This window comes from Patagioenas fasciata, chromosome 4, assembly GCF_037038585.1.
Source record: "Patagioenas fasciata isolate bPatFas1 chromosome 4, bPatFas1.hap1, whole genome shotgun sequence".
NCBI classification, from domain to species: domain Eukaryota; kingdom Metazoa; phylum Chordata; class Aves; order Columbiformes; family Columbidae; genus Patagioenas; species Patagioenas fasciata.
The window spans coordinates 36334180-36351410 of NC_092523.1; the positions used below are offsets into that span (position 1 = coordinate 36334180).

The window sequence follows — 17231 nt, forward strand, 5'->3', positions numbered from 1 at the left end:
ACAAAGGCGGCTGTATTCTCCATTCCAGTAAACATGGAGACTGAAGAAACAAAAAATGTCTTTCAACAACCTCTTTATTCTGTTGTCCTGAAAGCTACACTATCACTTTGGCCATCTGCCAAAATTCAGCAAAATTTTTAGCACCTTGTGGTAAATGAAAGTTATCTTCAACTGCATTTCCTAAAAGGGCATATTGCAAAGTTAAGAATCATTAGGACACAGAGATCCTCCAGTTCACCTATTTTTCTTGGGACTATTCCTCAGATCAGCCCATGGAGATTATGGTAATGTTGCTTGTAATCTGGTAGTTCTATGCAAGAAAATAAAAAAAAGTTGAATGTGCTGAGTCTACTTCTGCAAACTGCTAGGAATTACCCACAATATTATAAAATACTTTCATTATGTTTTAACCTACTAAAGGGTAAAAGAATGACAGAGTAAAAATAAATGGTCAATTTCCATGCTGAAATCACTCTTATCGTATTGATCAATGAAGTTGCTTTTGCTGATAAGCTGTGCTGACTCATCAAAAGAAGTAATCATTGGCAAAAGCAGTGTAGGTTGAGAGTGGTTCTAGGACTCTGTAAATATCTTTTGTTTCAGTCTCCCTTTTCTAGGAGAATTATATCACAGAGGACTACTAGTGGGAAAACATGGCTAAGACAGAGTATGTTTAAAGATGGGAACTGCTCACTTTTCTGATGTTAGTTTCCACATACACAATTATTTAGATTTCACTGCTTTATTTGGGCTTTCCCAGGGCTGCTTCAGTTTTGTGTATCTGATCACAGACACAGCATCTCATTTCCCTTCTCTGTCTTTACTTCTTTCACATGCACCACAGTACTTCAAATGGGTTAAAATTCTTCAGGGGCTGTATTCCTTTTCCTATCTTTGAAAAAAAAAATTCCTTTTTTTCCTCAAAATAACAAGATTTGAAACTAATCTGCTTGTTACAGTTGTGATTTTGACCTGCCCAAGAAGCTGCACATTGGCTTCTGGTTTTGAGAACTGTTTTTGATGGTGATATGTGTCACTCTGTTGTAATGCTAATTCAGGCAGAAGCCATTTATCCTTTCTGAATATAGAAAGTGTTCGGTGTGACACTGCGCAGACTTATTCATTAAAACAATAAAGATCAAGAAGCAGCGTAGCTTAGCCTATAAGGACCAAATCCAGGACCAAAACTTCTACTTTCTATTCTTGTTTTACTCAATGACTACAGGAAAATAAATTGGTTTAATGTATTTTAGTGATTCCTTGCTGACTAAAATAATAAAGTAAGATTAGATATTTTTACAAAAAATATTGAGGTAGTTCAATACCTGTCCTCTTGTACCTTTGTTTTACTTAAGCCTTTCTTCACCAGCAGGCAAAAAAGACAATGATAAAATTTTTTTTCCCCCCTCCTTACTAGAACAGGTAAAATACCCCAACAGTATATTGGCAGATTCCTCAGCTCCATGGCTTTTGTGTAAAAATCTCGTATGTGAATATTACTATGTCCAGATTTAAGAACAGGGAATGTTCCTGATAAGCCATGACCAGGAAAACAGACAGGTTAAAAAAAAAAACAAACAGGGGAGACTCCAAAAATAAAATTCTATTACTTTTGAAAGAAATGATATCTTTCAAATTGAGTAAAATAATTAAAACTTTTAGTAAAGCACATGGAGTTTATTTGAAGTAAGTATGTTATTCAGAAATATATTGAAATTGAATTTCATACCAGGCCTTACTCAGCAGAGTGGCAGCTCAGTAGAGATGTTGTCCAAACAGAATTGTTAAAAGGTCCTATCATGGAGAAGTGTAGTTCCTGAAACAGAACAAAAAAGAAGGATTTTACATCCATGATTGCCAGCCTCATTGCTTCTATTATGTTACATTCTATGAAATCAGTTAGAGAAGTTAGATACTCCAGATTGCTACATACTGCTTGTGAAATTGGAAAAGAAAAAAAAGGTCTCTCTATACCTTAGTATTATATGTGTAAACTACTTCATGTCTGTGCTGTGAGTATTAAGTTATTGCTATATTTATCTTGTTTTACTTTATTATTATAAAGCATATTTCAGACCATTATTTTTAGGAAAAAAAAATCATTTTTTATCTAACAATTGCTTTGTTACCAAGTGTTGGAAAAAAAGTTTAGTTTTCTGCAGGAATCCATGTCTCACATTACCTTCCTACCCTCTTTTTTTTTTGTCCCAGAAAACATACAATTCTGCAAACTATCACAGTTCTTTCTTCCTTTCTGCCATAATAGTTCCCATAGCATTGCCACTGGCTGAGCTAGCTCCTAATGGTATTTCAGTGCAGGTACAGAAAACAGGAAAGGAATGGATGGAGTTTAGGCTGGCTCCTGATCTTCAGCTACTTTCACCTTAAATGATTTCTTTTTGCTCACACTTCCCCTGTCGCTGAAGGCACTGTTCTTGGCCAGACAGAAGGAGCAGTACCAGCAGACATCCTTTCCTCTTGCTCTAGGAACCGAGAAGCAGGAAGCGAGTGAACGAGTAGGGTTACTGGCTCAGTTTCTCAGGGGCAGAAATTCTCCAGTCCCCCTAAGAAAAGGCCTTTAAGGGCCTCATTAAAAAAAAAAAAAAAAAGCCAAGGAATGTCAAATTTATGGGCCTTTCTTTAACTTTAGTTTGGTCTCTATGTATATGCAACATAGTACAGTAGTGCTTACCTGAACATTCTCTTCTGCTTTCCCCACAAAGTCAAGTGTAGGGTGCAAACAGGTAACAAAACCAGGACATAATGGTGATGAATTCAGGTTGATTAGGCAAATATAAATTAGAATCACAATTACTAAAATCCATATTGACCTTCTAGATGATCCTCTAGGGATATAAAATTTATGGCTCATTAAAAATTTGTGTATTAGGAGTACCTACTACAAAATATTTCATGTTTGCCAGGGATCAGGAGCATACACATGGGTAACAAAGCAAAAAGCTTTAATGTCACTGCTGCTCCAGGACGGTTTACTAACCAGTAAAAGAGGGTAAATCTTACTAGTGAGGGCTTAGAAGTAAGTGTGGACTCACATGTTGATAAGGAACTGTCATTTGTTCCAGTGGTTATACATCAAGCCAAAATGTTAATGGCAGATCTGGACAATAACAGAGGCACTTCTAGGTTGTGACTGGGTATCCATGCTGTATCAAGCCGTGATAACAAAATGGGGAGAAATAGGAAGAAACACCTGCTGCTCTTGGTAATTCTTTCTTTCTAAATCTGCAAACTTATGGGATTGATCGAGATATTTTTTAGAACCATAGAAATACAATATCTGCTTACTATACCGGAGTATTCTGTAAATGAAAATATCATTTTCTGTGTATAAAATGGATATTTACAGTAATTTTCTGTCACATATCTATTCAGTCATGAATACAAACATATTGGGCTTTATAGTTAGATTTTTTTCTTCATTTCAGCTTCAAGTGGACACCTTCGATATGTAGTCATATATATTATATCATATTTTATCTTCTGGGGAAAATGTCCATGAAGAAAGTCTCACTGACTATTTTTTTTCTTTAACTCTTTAAATCAGTATTTCACCGAGGTAGACAGTAATTTCCAGGATACCTATCTTGTCTTTACCTGAATTCAAGCAGTGTAGGCAACTGCTTTCATTACTGTCTTTTTCTGTTATCCTTTTCAAAGACTGAGAAATTAATTCATCTGTAGGGCTACATGCTCTTTTAAAAAATAATTCTGATCTTTATATAGTAATGTAATTTAAATTAGTACCTAATTCTCTTAAGTCCACAATTTAGGACAGCGCGGAATCTACTGCAGCAACTAATTAAACACTTACTGTAAGGTTAAGTTTTTCATTAAATCAATAGGCCCCTGGTGTCAGTTACAAAGCCCTAATTACTATGCTGTAAATTTAGATTGAATTTGAATTAAGGACTGATTTCAATCTAACCACAGCATGTAAATATTGTAAATTACCAGAATTACAGTTCAATAAAATTGAATGGATTTCACTTTAGATAAACTAAATGCAAATGAGCTTAACCAAAAAAAACAAACCTGCAGAAATTTCCCAAACATCTGCACAAGAGTCTTACATGTGCAGTATATAGTACACTGCTTTGGCAAAGAGCATGTCAGAACTTCAAAATGCTGCTACCGTTTACTCTAACATGTTTTAAATATTTCATTATCTGTTCTGAAAATGAATAAATTTAATCTCTCCCAAGTGATCAAGTAAAATGATGGCTAATGTGCCCACTTACTGTGTTGCTTTAGTTTGATGACTGTATTGTTGTGCTAAAGCACAGTATGAAATCAGGTTATCAGGTTATAACTGGCAGGGATAAAAAAGGCAGCACTGGGAAACACAAAACAACCCATTTTCAAGGCATGAATCATGCACTTTGAAGATTCGAAAAAAAGTGTAAAAATTACAGACAATAGCACTCTAATCAAACAAGGGTAAAATCGAAAATAATTGGGAGTTTGTGGACTTCCATTCAGCTTCAAATAAGCCATGTATCCACAGGATATTAATAAAATTGGGGGAAGTGGGCAATATGCTAGGTTATGCAGAAAAAGAAAAATAATAAAAATGCCTACACTGAGGGTCACACATACAATTATTGTGAGATTTCTACTCACCTGCCTACATTGTTTCAATACACACTAATATAAAAATTATATTAGTATCCTTAAGATGTCCTTAAAAAGTTTATGAAAACCATGTCTAATTTTTTACACTTTATTCTTCATTAATACAGTTAACTCAGTAGAATAATAAAAGATGATGGAAAAATTAAAAAACAACCAACCAAACAAAAACCCAACAACTTAAACTGTCCTGAAGGCTCCGAAAGGTTGTACATTAAATAAATTAATGACAATTTTTGTGATTTTGTGCTTCACAGATGTGGAACATAAAGTAGAGAAGAAGGGGTAAATAATAATCCTCCTTCAAGAAGAATGTCCATTATTCTCATTTCTACCAGAAACAGAATTATGACTTCTGATTCTTTACTACAGTTATGGTTTTGTTTCTTTTTTTCAGAATACATTTTATGGGGTCTTCGCACTGTTCACACCTCACAAAGTGAAACCATTCCAATGAAGTTTGCAGGTACATGCTGTGTGTCTGACAATATACAAGTTGACAACACCACACTTTCTAAAACTCTTATTTCCTGTGAGTGTTAAAATGATATCTCAAGCCACAGAGAAGTATTTTAATGACTCCATGTCATCAAGGAAGGTAATAATACTTCAGCTCGGCTTCATCAGCTGAGCATGGTAGCCAAAGGTAGTAAGTCACTTACTACATTTGCTCTATGTAGACATTTCGCATCAGGAAAATCAAACCATTCCCTGAAGTGCCCATCTTACCAGCCCACTGGAAAGTTAAATTACTGGCTGGAAAAGAAATGATGTTTCACTGAAGTCTGGAGTTTTGCACAAGTGGGATGTATGGGCCAAGCTGCGAAAAGCTACAGAGTAGATAAGAAAAAATGACTCACGACACCTTCCAGATTAGAAAATATGGTATGTTTATACCACCTACAGCATGTATAGTGTATTGCTAAATATAGGAAATACAATAGAATGGATGATGATTAGTTTTATCATTGTCCTTTGTTTCTGATAGTGGTCCTTTTTAGAACAGCCTTCCACCTTTATGTCGTATCCTGGTGGACAGGAGAAACTGTGCCCTGTTGGGATTCTGCTGCTCTGGCTCCCAGGCTGGAAATCATCCCTCGAGCTCACTGCCAAAGGCTGAAGAACCATCTCACCTCACAGGACTCTGCTTGAGCAAGCATGAGCAGGAAATATAAATGACTGATGAAATAAATGGCTACCTTTTCAAATTCACAGAAGTAACAGATGGCATGACTTTGATTTTACTCTGTAAAATGAAACAACTTCACATTTCCAGTTCTGGAATTTGGGTGAAGTTAAAAAATTAGATAAATTTCTGGGGCACAGTTCTGTTGGAGATAATTTATTTGTTTTCTGTTAGAGATAATTTATTTGTGTTCTGTTAAATTTGTTTTCCGTGAAAAAAAAGTATGGTTAAACAGTCCAATTAGCTAACAATTAATGAAATAGCCATGTTATAGGCTCACACTTCACCAGCTGATGAGTATAAAAGAAAATATTTTGAAAACAGTCTTCTGGTGAAAGGGGAGATTTCTTTCAGAAAGTAAATTTAGATATGATCGGAATTTTAACCTTGCACAGTTTAAAGTTTAATGGCAGTTCATGATCAGCTCATTAACAAGTCTCAGCCTCTTGAGAAAATGCTCTGCCACTTTGCACGGTGAAGAATTTATGATGTTATCCTGTCATAGTGAACAACGAAATTTTTTTTAATTTTTTTTTTTTTTTTTAACTCTTCCTAAGGTTATAGCTTTTCGAATTCCAGTGTTCGATCTGTAATTCACACAGTTAAATGGAAGGCTGGTTATTCCACACACAAGTTTCATCTCATGTCTGTCTAAGTGATATGGGACACATATAACTGTATTAAGTTTGGCAGTCAGTGGTTTGGACCTATATATGCACAGTTATCAGGTCATATACAGCATAGCTAAACATTTGTTCTCCTAAAATTATGCTCATATTTAATATCTGGAAAAATGACTGCCTTATGGAATGTTTGAAGTTTGCCTTCCTATTACAGTATGACATCCACAATGGCTGGGTATCAAATCAAACAATTAGAACAGTAAAGCCTAAATACAATGAAGATGAATTATCTACAGTGTGTAGATTGCAGAACAGAGCCATGGAGTTAAAAAAGAGAATCAGTAACTGAAGACATTCTTAATGGTGTGAATCCTGGAGTGAAAATTTTGGGTTTCAAAGACTTTTCTTATAAATGTATTTGTGGGATGAATCACAGAACAAAATCTCAGAACAGTTTAGGTTGGAAGGGATCTTTGGAAATTATGTAGCCCAATCCCCTACTCCAAGGTTCTAACATTTTTCCCAGGGCTTTTTCCAGTCCAGTTTTGAATATCTGAGGCACCCTGTTACACAGCTTCGCCTCCTCCTGACTGGCCAAAGCAAAACAAAAAAATCTTTACATTATTTGGAACTTTTTTTGGTGCTGATCATTACCTCTTGTCCTTTTACTATGCACCTCTGAGATGCAAGTTCTCCACCATGCTCTAGCTGAAAACAGTAATTTGATCGTCTCTTAGCATTCTCTTCTGCAAGCTGAAGAAACCCACTTTCCTCAGCTTCCCTTTGTACATCATACTCAGTTTGTTATTCTCTCTTGCAGCAGGTGGACAGAACTGGACACAAGTCCTGAACACAGAGGAATAATCACTTCCCTCAACCTGCTTGTGATGCTGCTCCCCACTGTGTGGTAAGCCTTCATTGCCACACCTACGGCAAGAAAACTAAAGCCTTTGTTATCTGAGCAGCTGTGATTAACGGTCATTTATCTAGATGTGGGAAAAATGGCAAGGTAAGTGACAACAGCTTGACCCTGTTCTGTTTCATGATTTTAGTTAGGAGTCAAACCCGTAATTTTTTACTGCAGAAGTCCAGAATTATTTTCAGTAATCCATCATTAAATATTGAAATATCTATTGTTAACAAGTAGTTCATAATTTTATTACTATAAAGTGAATTGTTCACGTTATATGAAAAAACTAGCTCCAAACATGACTCTTCCATGAAGAGTGAGCATAAAAAAATCCCAACTATCAGTATCAAAAATACCAGATAATGTACTTGTAATGGCTGTGGAAGGTTATTTGAAAATACCATTATAAAAAAAAAAAAGTAAACAATCACCATGGAGTCTGAGGCAAAGGTAGCAACAGAAATACTATTTTTTGCAATAAATTTTGTAGTAACAATTACTATAGATTTGAATTAAAATATTCTTTAGGACAGGCATTAATTGAACACACAGGCAACATGCACTAATGTTATTTTCTGTCAGCTTTGGGTTATCTATGCATTTTAACATTTAACTTCACTGCATGTAAAATCCAGAAAAGAAAAGTGTGCATAAAAATATACAGGGCATTACTTATTTATATGTAAAACTTTTATTCTATTTTGTTATTTTAGATTAAATCCCATTTCAATTCTATTCTCTCAGGGAAGCACTAACAGTTTGAGCTCAGCGTGAAAGCCATCAAACACTTGAGCTGAAATTTAGATTGGGCAATTTTGCCTGGTGAAGTAGAAAAGGACATGTGGAATGGCAGAGAACAGAATGGCTTATGGAAAGGCAGATGCTTTAATAACTTGTTGTCTAGTGGGAGCCTCAAATATCTAAATTTAAACACTGCAATATATTAAAAGGTGTTGCTGTCAGGGACCGTATACTCCTTTACCGTAAGAACCAGTGTAAATGTGAATATTTAATATACACGTGGACTTTCATGCAACATTTATTTTACAATTTAAATTAGAATTAATTGAAAGGTGTTAAAAGAAATTATCTCAGACTACAAAATTTTGCTCAGGTTTGCATTGCAAAATACAGTAGGCTAGGGACTAGGGAATTTTGAGTCTAGAGTTTTGGCTTGGACCTGTCTCCCTCTCTGAGTGGGCTGATTAGATGCTTGAGATCTTCTGCCTACTAAGATCCTTTTTGTTTCAACATATCAATCTCCTGTTAATTCACACTGGGTTTTAAAGTATATTTATCCTTAAGCACATTGCTGGAAGTATGCAATGAATTTACCTAGGCAAATGTCTGGAGAGAAGCTAGAAACCTCCTGGGTTAATTTCTTTATAGAACAATTCTCTCAGAATATGTGGAAATAGCGAGTTAACTCTAATTCACTCTGGGTGCGTAATTTACAATCTGGCAGAATTAAGATGACTAGGGAAGAAAAATTTTATTAATAAGCTAGCTTCCCATATGTTCATGAACAACTGGGTCCTATTAAAGAACAATGAAAGCTTTGTCACTTGACTTTTGGAGATATGACACCAGTATTTATATACTGTTTGGTGACACAGAACTCCTAACTGACATCACCTTTCACATTTGTCATCTCATACGCTGTTCCCATTTTCTAGAAATATCAGACTACATTTGATTTATGGATATGAAAACATGTTAGGTATACCAAGAAGAAACAGGAAATAAGAGTGATTTTAAAAATAAATCTAATATTGAAGGTTTCATTTCTGGTTTATCAGATATGTGTATGCATTAAATAGAAGTCAGATGGATACGGTTCCACAGATACGGTGACAAGTAAAATTGGGGGTAATATTTTATGAAAGTTAATGACTTATAGAGTATGCTAGGATGATTTTAAAGGTCATTAGTTTAACTACAGATTTGACTTTGTAATAGTATTTACTTGATACTAATTACTGGACGGATGCAATAAAAATATGGATAAATGAAAACCAAGCTTTGTGTCTCTGCACATTTTCAGTGACATTTGAAATTCTGTTATAGGGAGTGGATGGCCAGTTAGGGTCAGCAGGGCCTTTTGATTAAAGAAGGAATGAAGTCTGACTGTGTAAGCTTAATGGAATATTCTTACATACAGGAAGTCCTTGAGCTAGGTATTACTGGAGACTAGAAAGACATTAATGGAGAAAATTTTCTTTCCTTTTTTTTTTGTTTTGTTTTGTTTTGTTTTGTTTTGTTTTGTTTTCCTCCTTTGCATTTTGTTTTCAACTCTTACCTAGGTCTCTGGTATTGACCACAAAGAGACAGTATGTTAGGCTAGGTAGATTTCAGGTCTGGCCATTCATGTTCTTATAATCCAGTGGTAACAGACACAGTGTAAGAGCTTTGAGAGGAATCAAATGAGAAGGACAAAATGTAACACTGAGCTGAAGCAAAGAAAAGAGGGCAAGATCATAGGAGCTGAAAACACGTGGGAGAGGGAACTTGCAACCAGGTTGTAGAAGCCTGACATAGTCTATAAGAGACGATACTTGAGGATTTATCTGGCTCTATTAGTAAGAAATCTGTAGAAGCTGTGTGTTACAGAATAAACAGACTCTTCTTATGCCTTTTCTCAATGTTTCCGTAAAATCTTTCTGTAAACAGATCGCAATCACTCGGTGCTGCATTGCCTACAATCGAGAAAGCAGCCAAAAATTGCTGCTTGCTGCAGAATGGCACATAGACTGCTGCTGAAAAACAATCCTGCATCTCAAAGCTTCACTCCTTTTTCAAACCCTCTTTGTTGGATGGGAGTCTGGCTGGCAAGATTACTTTCAATGCTTTTTTTTTTCCAGGAAAAAACCCAGCATTGTCGATCAATTAATAAAAAATTGAAGGAATGAAATCTATGACAGGTATTCTGCAATAATAACAATCCTAACTACAAGTACCTTAGCTAAACTAGCTCTGAAACAGTTAGGACTGTTTGGGAGCTGCTTGAATAACATCTGCCCCACTTATCCTCCATTTCAATTTAATATTCGTAGTGCTAGTGCTGCCTATATCATCAATGTCAAAAACTAAAAAGTCTTATCTTCAACTTTCATTCCAATGCTTCAAAAGAGCTTTGAATTTGCATCTTACTCTAGGGAAGATGTAGTTTAAAAACATTTTTGCCCAGCTTGCTCCATTAATTTCTGAGGAAAATGCACCTACTGCTGTGAATATGACAGTTCTCAACCTTGGTGTTTTTACAGGATGTCCCTCCCCAGGGAACGACCAACACCATTCTGACTTACCCTGCTGGAACTGCCCCTCCTGCTGGGTAATCAGCTACTGCAGCACTAAGGGAGAGACCTCAGTATGATTAACTGAATGCCCCTGGTGAATGCTAAGGAAAAGGAGAACAGCAAGTTTTATAGGGGAAAAAGTGCTTTCAGTAATCATCTATTTTCAATTCAAGCAGCTAATTTACAGTTGCATAGAGTTGCTCAATTACCAGCAGCACTTAGTATTTTATACATCTCAGTAAGCTTGAACTTGAAATAATATTCATCACACCTATCAAATATATTTTTTCTTCCAATTATTTCTGTGAGTCGAGAACCAAATTCATTTTGTAATGATTATCTGACTCAGGTAAAGCTGATTTTCTATTACTCTAGGCCAAAGCCACTGACAAGGGCACAAAAAGGATTATTTTTCAGCAGTTTTCAGCTCAGCTAAATCAGCAGATAATGCCATCCATGATGCAGAGTGATCCTGACCTAAAGCCCTCCTCATTGTTAATGTTTCTCACATCTCAAAGATGCCTCAGTGGCAAAAAAAAATATTCTATAGCCATCTTTTGAGGATCAGAAAAAAAATATTCTTTTAGAATTCTTTGGATTTTATGCTTTTAGCCATTGGTCCCCGAGTTGTCTCCAATCCCAAACTGCACTATCACATGAAGGAAATATAATTTCTATAGTCAGCAGTGATAATTTGGTGTATAGTTTTATAATATGTAGACCATCAAATAAAGACTCCTTCCACTCCCATTAAAAATAGCAACAACAAAACCAAAGTGCAAGACCCAGACATGAAACACACAAAAGAAAACTACAGTTGCTCTGCCAAAGAGCAAATAAAGCAAAAGTTCATTGTTATTGACTGCTATTCACATAAAAAGCAGTTTCTCTTTATCATCAGCAGAAAGGCATGTGGACTTTCAACTGAAAATTCCTTTTATAGTTGAATTTATTGTTTGAATTATTATACCATGACATTTAAAGTGAATTGTTCTTTGGTTTAAGAGATTTTTTAGTCATTAGTTAAAAGAAAAGCTAATTTTCTTTTTAGAAATGTTAATCAATCATTTAGATACTGTTTGCATTCTATCCTTTTTATACTTCAATGTGTATTTTAGTCACAGGATATCTGTGCTATGTATTAGGGACATTTTCCATTTTGTCAAGTGTTCTCTTCAACCAAAAGCTGCATAGTTTTAAATTTTCACATGATTTTTATTGTACGATTTCATGGTGATTGTCATAAAAACCATGTGACAAACAGTGATGACCTCACAAGTGTCCCTCAGTCAGTGAAGAGCTATCATTCTGTTTCAAACATGGGGAAGCTGAGATATGCAGAAGTGTAAAGAGGTTTACAAGGTATTCTGAGGTTGAGCTAAGACAAACAAACCTTTTTGTAATCTTGTCAGATGATAACTATGATAAAGACAAACTGGACATAAAGATACACTTGTAGTGTTACAGCATTTTGAAGTCCTCTGATAACTCCTTAAATGTATTTATTTATTGTAAACAAGGCTTTAGATCTCAGTATGAAGGCCTGAATGAGAAAGCCCCTTTCTCTTTTGCTTGGTTATTTGTGGAAGGAGGAGTTAATTTTTAAGATGTCGTGAGCTGCTGTCACACTTTTTTTTTTTTTTCCACTAAGCAAAACAGTCTAGTCAGGAATATGCTCCCATTCACTCAGTGAATCTACCTGCTAGTGTGATGAGACCTTTAAAATCATCATCAACAAGGCTGGGAAACCGAGGCCTGCATGAATGTGCAGTTCTAGCAAGACTGGTGCCATTCTAACAATAAAGAGAATTATGCTGTATCTGTAGGTTTTTAAAGATCCATTTCTACAAGTAACAATGAAAACCTGTAGTAAGATTACTTTAAAGAGGTGGTGAGGATTTTTTGACAAAATAATTTTCCTTGAATAAGAAGGTGGTGCATTAGTCACCCACTGGCAGAGGCACTGTTTTTTTATTTCTTGTGTTATTATTTACATAACACTCCAGCAGGATAGATATAGAGAGGTTGTGTAACAGTGGCTGGCTCTACACACGGAGTGTTCTTTTCAAAAAAACAAATATGTAAGGATTCTATCAAAACTCCATGATAGTGGATGTTGTAAAAATATACTACAGTTCTTAGAAAAAAGAACTGTGGAAATATCCTCCACGATGTGTAAGCTGCATACATACAATCAAAACTGAGTAACATCCAAGGAGATGTCCAATCAAAAGACTTTCACCAGACTAAATCAGATGTTGTGCTATAAATAGTGTGTGACTTCACTAGACTCAGGAAGAGATACATTTTTAACACACCACATACACTATAAAGGGTGGCAAAGAGGGTCACTGAAGGTTTGCTATGTTTGACGTGAAAGGGCTCAGTACAAAGAGACTGAGTAAGAGTTCTAGTTATGTGGATGAATGAGTCCCTTGCAGACATCTTTCTGCAAGACCAGTAAAATTCTGACATTGCCTCTTCCCACCCTGTTTTCTGCCATGCACTATGAAGATATCATTTTGTCCTTCAAAAATCCTGTTTAAAGTATTTCTTTTCCACATTCTACAATAAACACAAAAAAAATTGCCCATAGTTAGGCTGCAACTGTCTGAGGCTAGTTCCTACCACATCGACCAATATAATCATATTGTTCCCTTGAACTCTGCCATTGGACTTTGTCTTGCTTTGACTAGCACGTCTCATTCATTCCTTGAACTTTCCCATATTTCCATCTCTCTCCATCATGTCTTGCTTAGTATTCAGTCTAATGCATTATAAGTAATTCAGACGTTAAGTAGGTACAGAAGGAAGGCAGAGAACAGGATATGACATGTCATTGCCTAGTTCTTTTACAGCTGATAGACCTGATAGATATAATACAGTCAGACTGTATTTTAGATGCCTTGTTGAGTCTCTTTTGGAGCTCAAGAATCTTGCACACCTTGATATACAACAATCCATTCTCACTTAGAGGAGTTGCTTGTGAGATATTGTGTCTTTTATACCAGAAAATTTAACAATGAAAAAGATCAGTGGAATGTCTGCTAGCTGTTACAAGCAAGTACATCTAGAGGAGCATCACATATACGATGGTATAGATTCTCTAAACTATGACAGGAGTACTACTAGGTCTCATCTTCTGATCTGAGATTATTAGAACTGGTTTATAGATAATTTTATGTGAATTATTAAAATACTAATCTGAAATCATAACTGACCTTGCTTTGAGCTGGAGGTTGAATTCGGGCCTCCTAAGGTCCCTTTCTACCTGAATTATAATCTTAAGAAACACATATTTTTCATTTCTGAACTAGGCAGAGACCACAGCAGACAGTCACTCCTTTTTTGTCACAGTTAACATGTTTGCATTTCCTCAGAGGAAAAAGGGCATCATTTTACTCTACATACTTTGTGTGTTTGCCTTCCTCAAAGCCAAAGAAATAGTTCCTTTTCTCTTTCTTTCTCCTTCCTTACTTACCCCTCTTGCTTTATTTTACATTTCATGTTTCTTAACTGCCTGATCTAAATCCTCAGCTCTTTTCCAGTTGCACTCTCCCTTTCACTGAGTAACTTCAGTCAATCAAAACCACATTACTAAGACCTGTTTTATGATTCTATCCAAATCACAATTCCTTATTTCTGGTGACCACTAAACATTTTCTTCTGTTTTTTAATCATCGTATTTATGCTTACAGGTTTCATCATGCAACTGTTCATTTTGATTTCATCATTTGTATCTCCATTTCCACTGAACATCCTATATAAAAGACATCCTCACAGAAACAGTCCATGCAGTCATTGCTGTGCAGTAAATAAGACTCCTGTTCTGCTTACTGTAGTGTTCATGGAAAATTACCAGACGATAAAGGGCAATCTGGTAACTGGCCACATTCTATTTGAATAATAAAAATAAGGCAGTATTTTCACTTAGTTTTCTCTCTGCAGTGATCATTGGTTCTGCTTGTCAGCTGTGTTTTAGCATGTGTTTAAGCTTTCTGGCATATGGACTGTCTTTGATTTTGGAGAATTCACACCACAAAAGAGCACTGAAACTTAGAGTGATCACTAAACACCACTGCATTACAAAAACTGACAATATCAGCATGGTTCACAAGGTGAGGAAAAGATGTTAAGACAGATGCAGGCTCAGGCTGCATAATCACATAGCAATTATTAGTGCTTATATACAATAATGATATTTGTAGATACAAGTAATGAACAATTATTTTTTATCGATCGTTATAAATGATTCAGTGAATAAAATAGGGAGAGAAGTTGATGGCACAATGAAATGAATATATTTCTTAGTTACAGTTAATCTTAACCATTAAAGGAATTTATATATTAAAAGGCACTGTCATATTACATTATATAACAAATAAAATTAAAAGAAAATTCTTTAAAGCTCATATATTTGATACTTTCTGTCAACAGAATGCCTGAAAAAATCTGGGCCCCACAAATCATGATGGAAATAACATTAGCTTTCTCCTCCTGCTAGATCTAGAAACATAACATATGCTGCCACTTGTCAGTCATCTCAGGGTCAGCCAAAAGCCAGCTGACCTGCTCTGAGATCACCATTAATTTTTAAAAAGTGTTTACTGATTGTCACAAAATGGATTTAAAAAAGCAGCAATGAGCAGATGAGGATAAACATTTGCAATTAAAGTTTTGGGTTGAAACGAAAATATTCTGATAAGGCTGGATACAGTGGCCTCTGTGGCCTTGAATCATTATATCATTTTGCCATTAAGGTGATTATCCATGTGAAAATGGTGAGTCACCTTAAATTAGAAACACATTTGTATCTGTATGTACTTGAACTGCTTTGTAAACTATTTTTATCCTCATAGCAACTGCTGGATGGGACTACAGGTTTGGTTTTTGACTCACTGATTAGACCATTTCATAACAGCACTCTATCATGTAGCATTTAGCATCTCAACCAGGACTGTCAAACAGAGATTGTTGAAAGGCAGCTTCCTTCCAAAGAGACTGTCCTTCTAATCACTAGCAGTGTGCACAGTAGGTTGCTAGCTTCTGTCTCCATACTAGAGCTCTCAAGTCACCTGGTGATCTTAGGCATAGTGATATCTGTTGACATAATTCCTTCATATTCATAAACTCTGTATAGTTCTCTGCACTAGAGGTTAAGGAGTAAGGGCTGTGTAATGGAGAGAAGCTGTTGGCACCCGTAAGTTTTCTGGAGATATGACTGCAGTTGCACTACAAACATTGGATCAAAACAATGACCAAGAAGGAAGGGCAGGTGAAGTAATGATGTAACTAAGCCAGGAAACGAAGGAAAAAAATAGTAAGTCAAAAGGCAAAAAACATTCTGAAGTAGTGGAATAAGTTCACAAGATTTTTAAAATGCTGTGCATTACATTATTAAAAAAAAATTACTTGCAACAGACATAGTGATAATAGACAATTATACAGTCACACTTCATATTCTGTAGCCTGTAAAAATCATGGAGGAAATTCAAATGCTTTTATTTCACATCACATACATTCATTAATTGCTGATAAAGAAGCAGAAAAGAAGTTCAATAAGGTACTAGAAATGTTACAGATGTTGCCCCACATCAGGCAGAATCTGTTATGGCTTAAGCTGATTTTAATGCCCAGTTGGAAATAAGCTTTGATGTGTAAGAAAAGTTCATGGGTTGACTCAGAACAGTTTAGGAAAATGACTAGTGAAGGCTCGATCTGTACAAGTGTTTTTACACTCAAAGCAGTCCTAACAAAACATGAACTTCAGGCTAATTCTGATATGAAATATCTAGCATTTTGATTTCACTGCAGAAGCAAAAAAAGTATTTCTTGGTGGGGAGAGAGAGGAGCAAATCACTGAAGATGAATTCTAAGCTAGGAGTCACTGCTGAAAACCAAGTCTTTTAATTTTAACAAGTTCATAAAAATAAGATTTTAATAATTTAACTGAGAGAAAGACAATAGCCAATTTCTGCTCAAGTAATGCATTTGACTAAACAAATATTCAGAAAAAATTACAGGCTTGTCTGGAGCACCTGTTAATGAAGCATATGTAAAGAAGGAAAGAAAAAATTTCCAGTGACACATTTCAAGCAAAACAAAAAGAATATTATGAGAGTCTTTAAAAAATTTACATAGAGAGGAAGAAACCTAAAAACTCTAAGGTCGTCAAAATATGTTAGCACTATCTTGTAATACTGGTAGTTGTAATTTCCTAAATAAATGGCAAATGCTTTAGTGAAAACAAAAAAACAAACAAACAAAAAAAAACCACAACAAAAAATGTGGCCTGTTAATCTGTTTAATTATAGATAATGTTAACGATTTTATTACTATTTTATTGCTTCTCTCTGTAGTTTATAGCTTCTTGAACTTTGCCAGCAGATCTTGAAAATGTGACAAAGTTGCTGCTTATTTATGCTGTGCTCAAAGGAAAAATACCTCATATAAAATCAGACTCTGTTAGGGAATACAACATATCCATAGGTAAATTTCTGAACTTTCTCTTAAGTTGGATAATAATGATTCAAATTCCCTATATTCTGTCAGAAGACCAAAAGCTA

The 17231-nt window shown here is 35.4% G+C and overlaps 1 protein-coding gene across 19 annotated transcripts in view; it reads right to left on the minus strand.

Moving 5' to 3' along the window:
• TENM3 (teneurin transmembrane protein 3) overlaps positions 1-17231 on the minus strand; it is a 1336783-nt gene that overhangs the window by 714095 nt on the left and 605457 nt on the right. For all 19 annotated transcript variants that reach the window (XM_071807653.1, XM_071807652.1, XM_071807659.1 and 16 more), the window contains one exon: positions 1730-1816. The gene's annotated coding sequence lies outside the window, so the exon portion shown is untranslated. The remainder of the gene's footprint in view (positions 1-1729; positions 1817-17231) is intronic.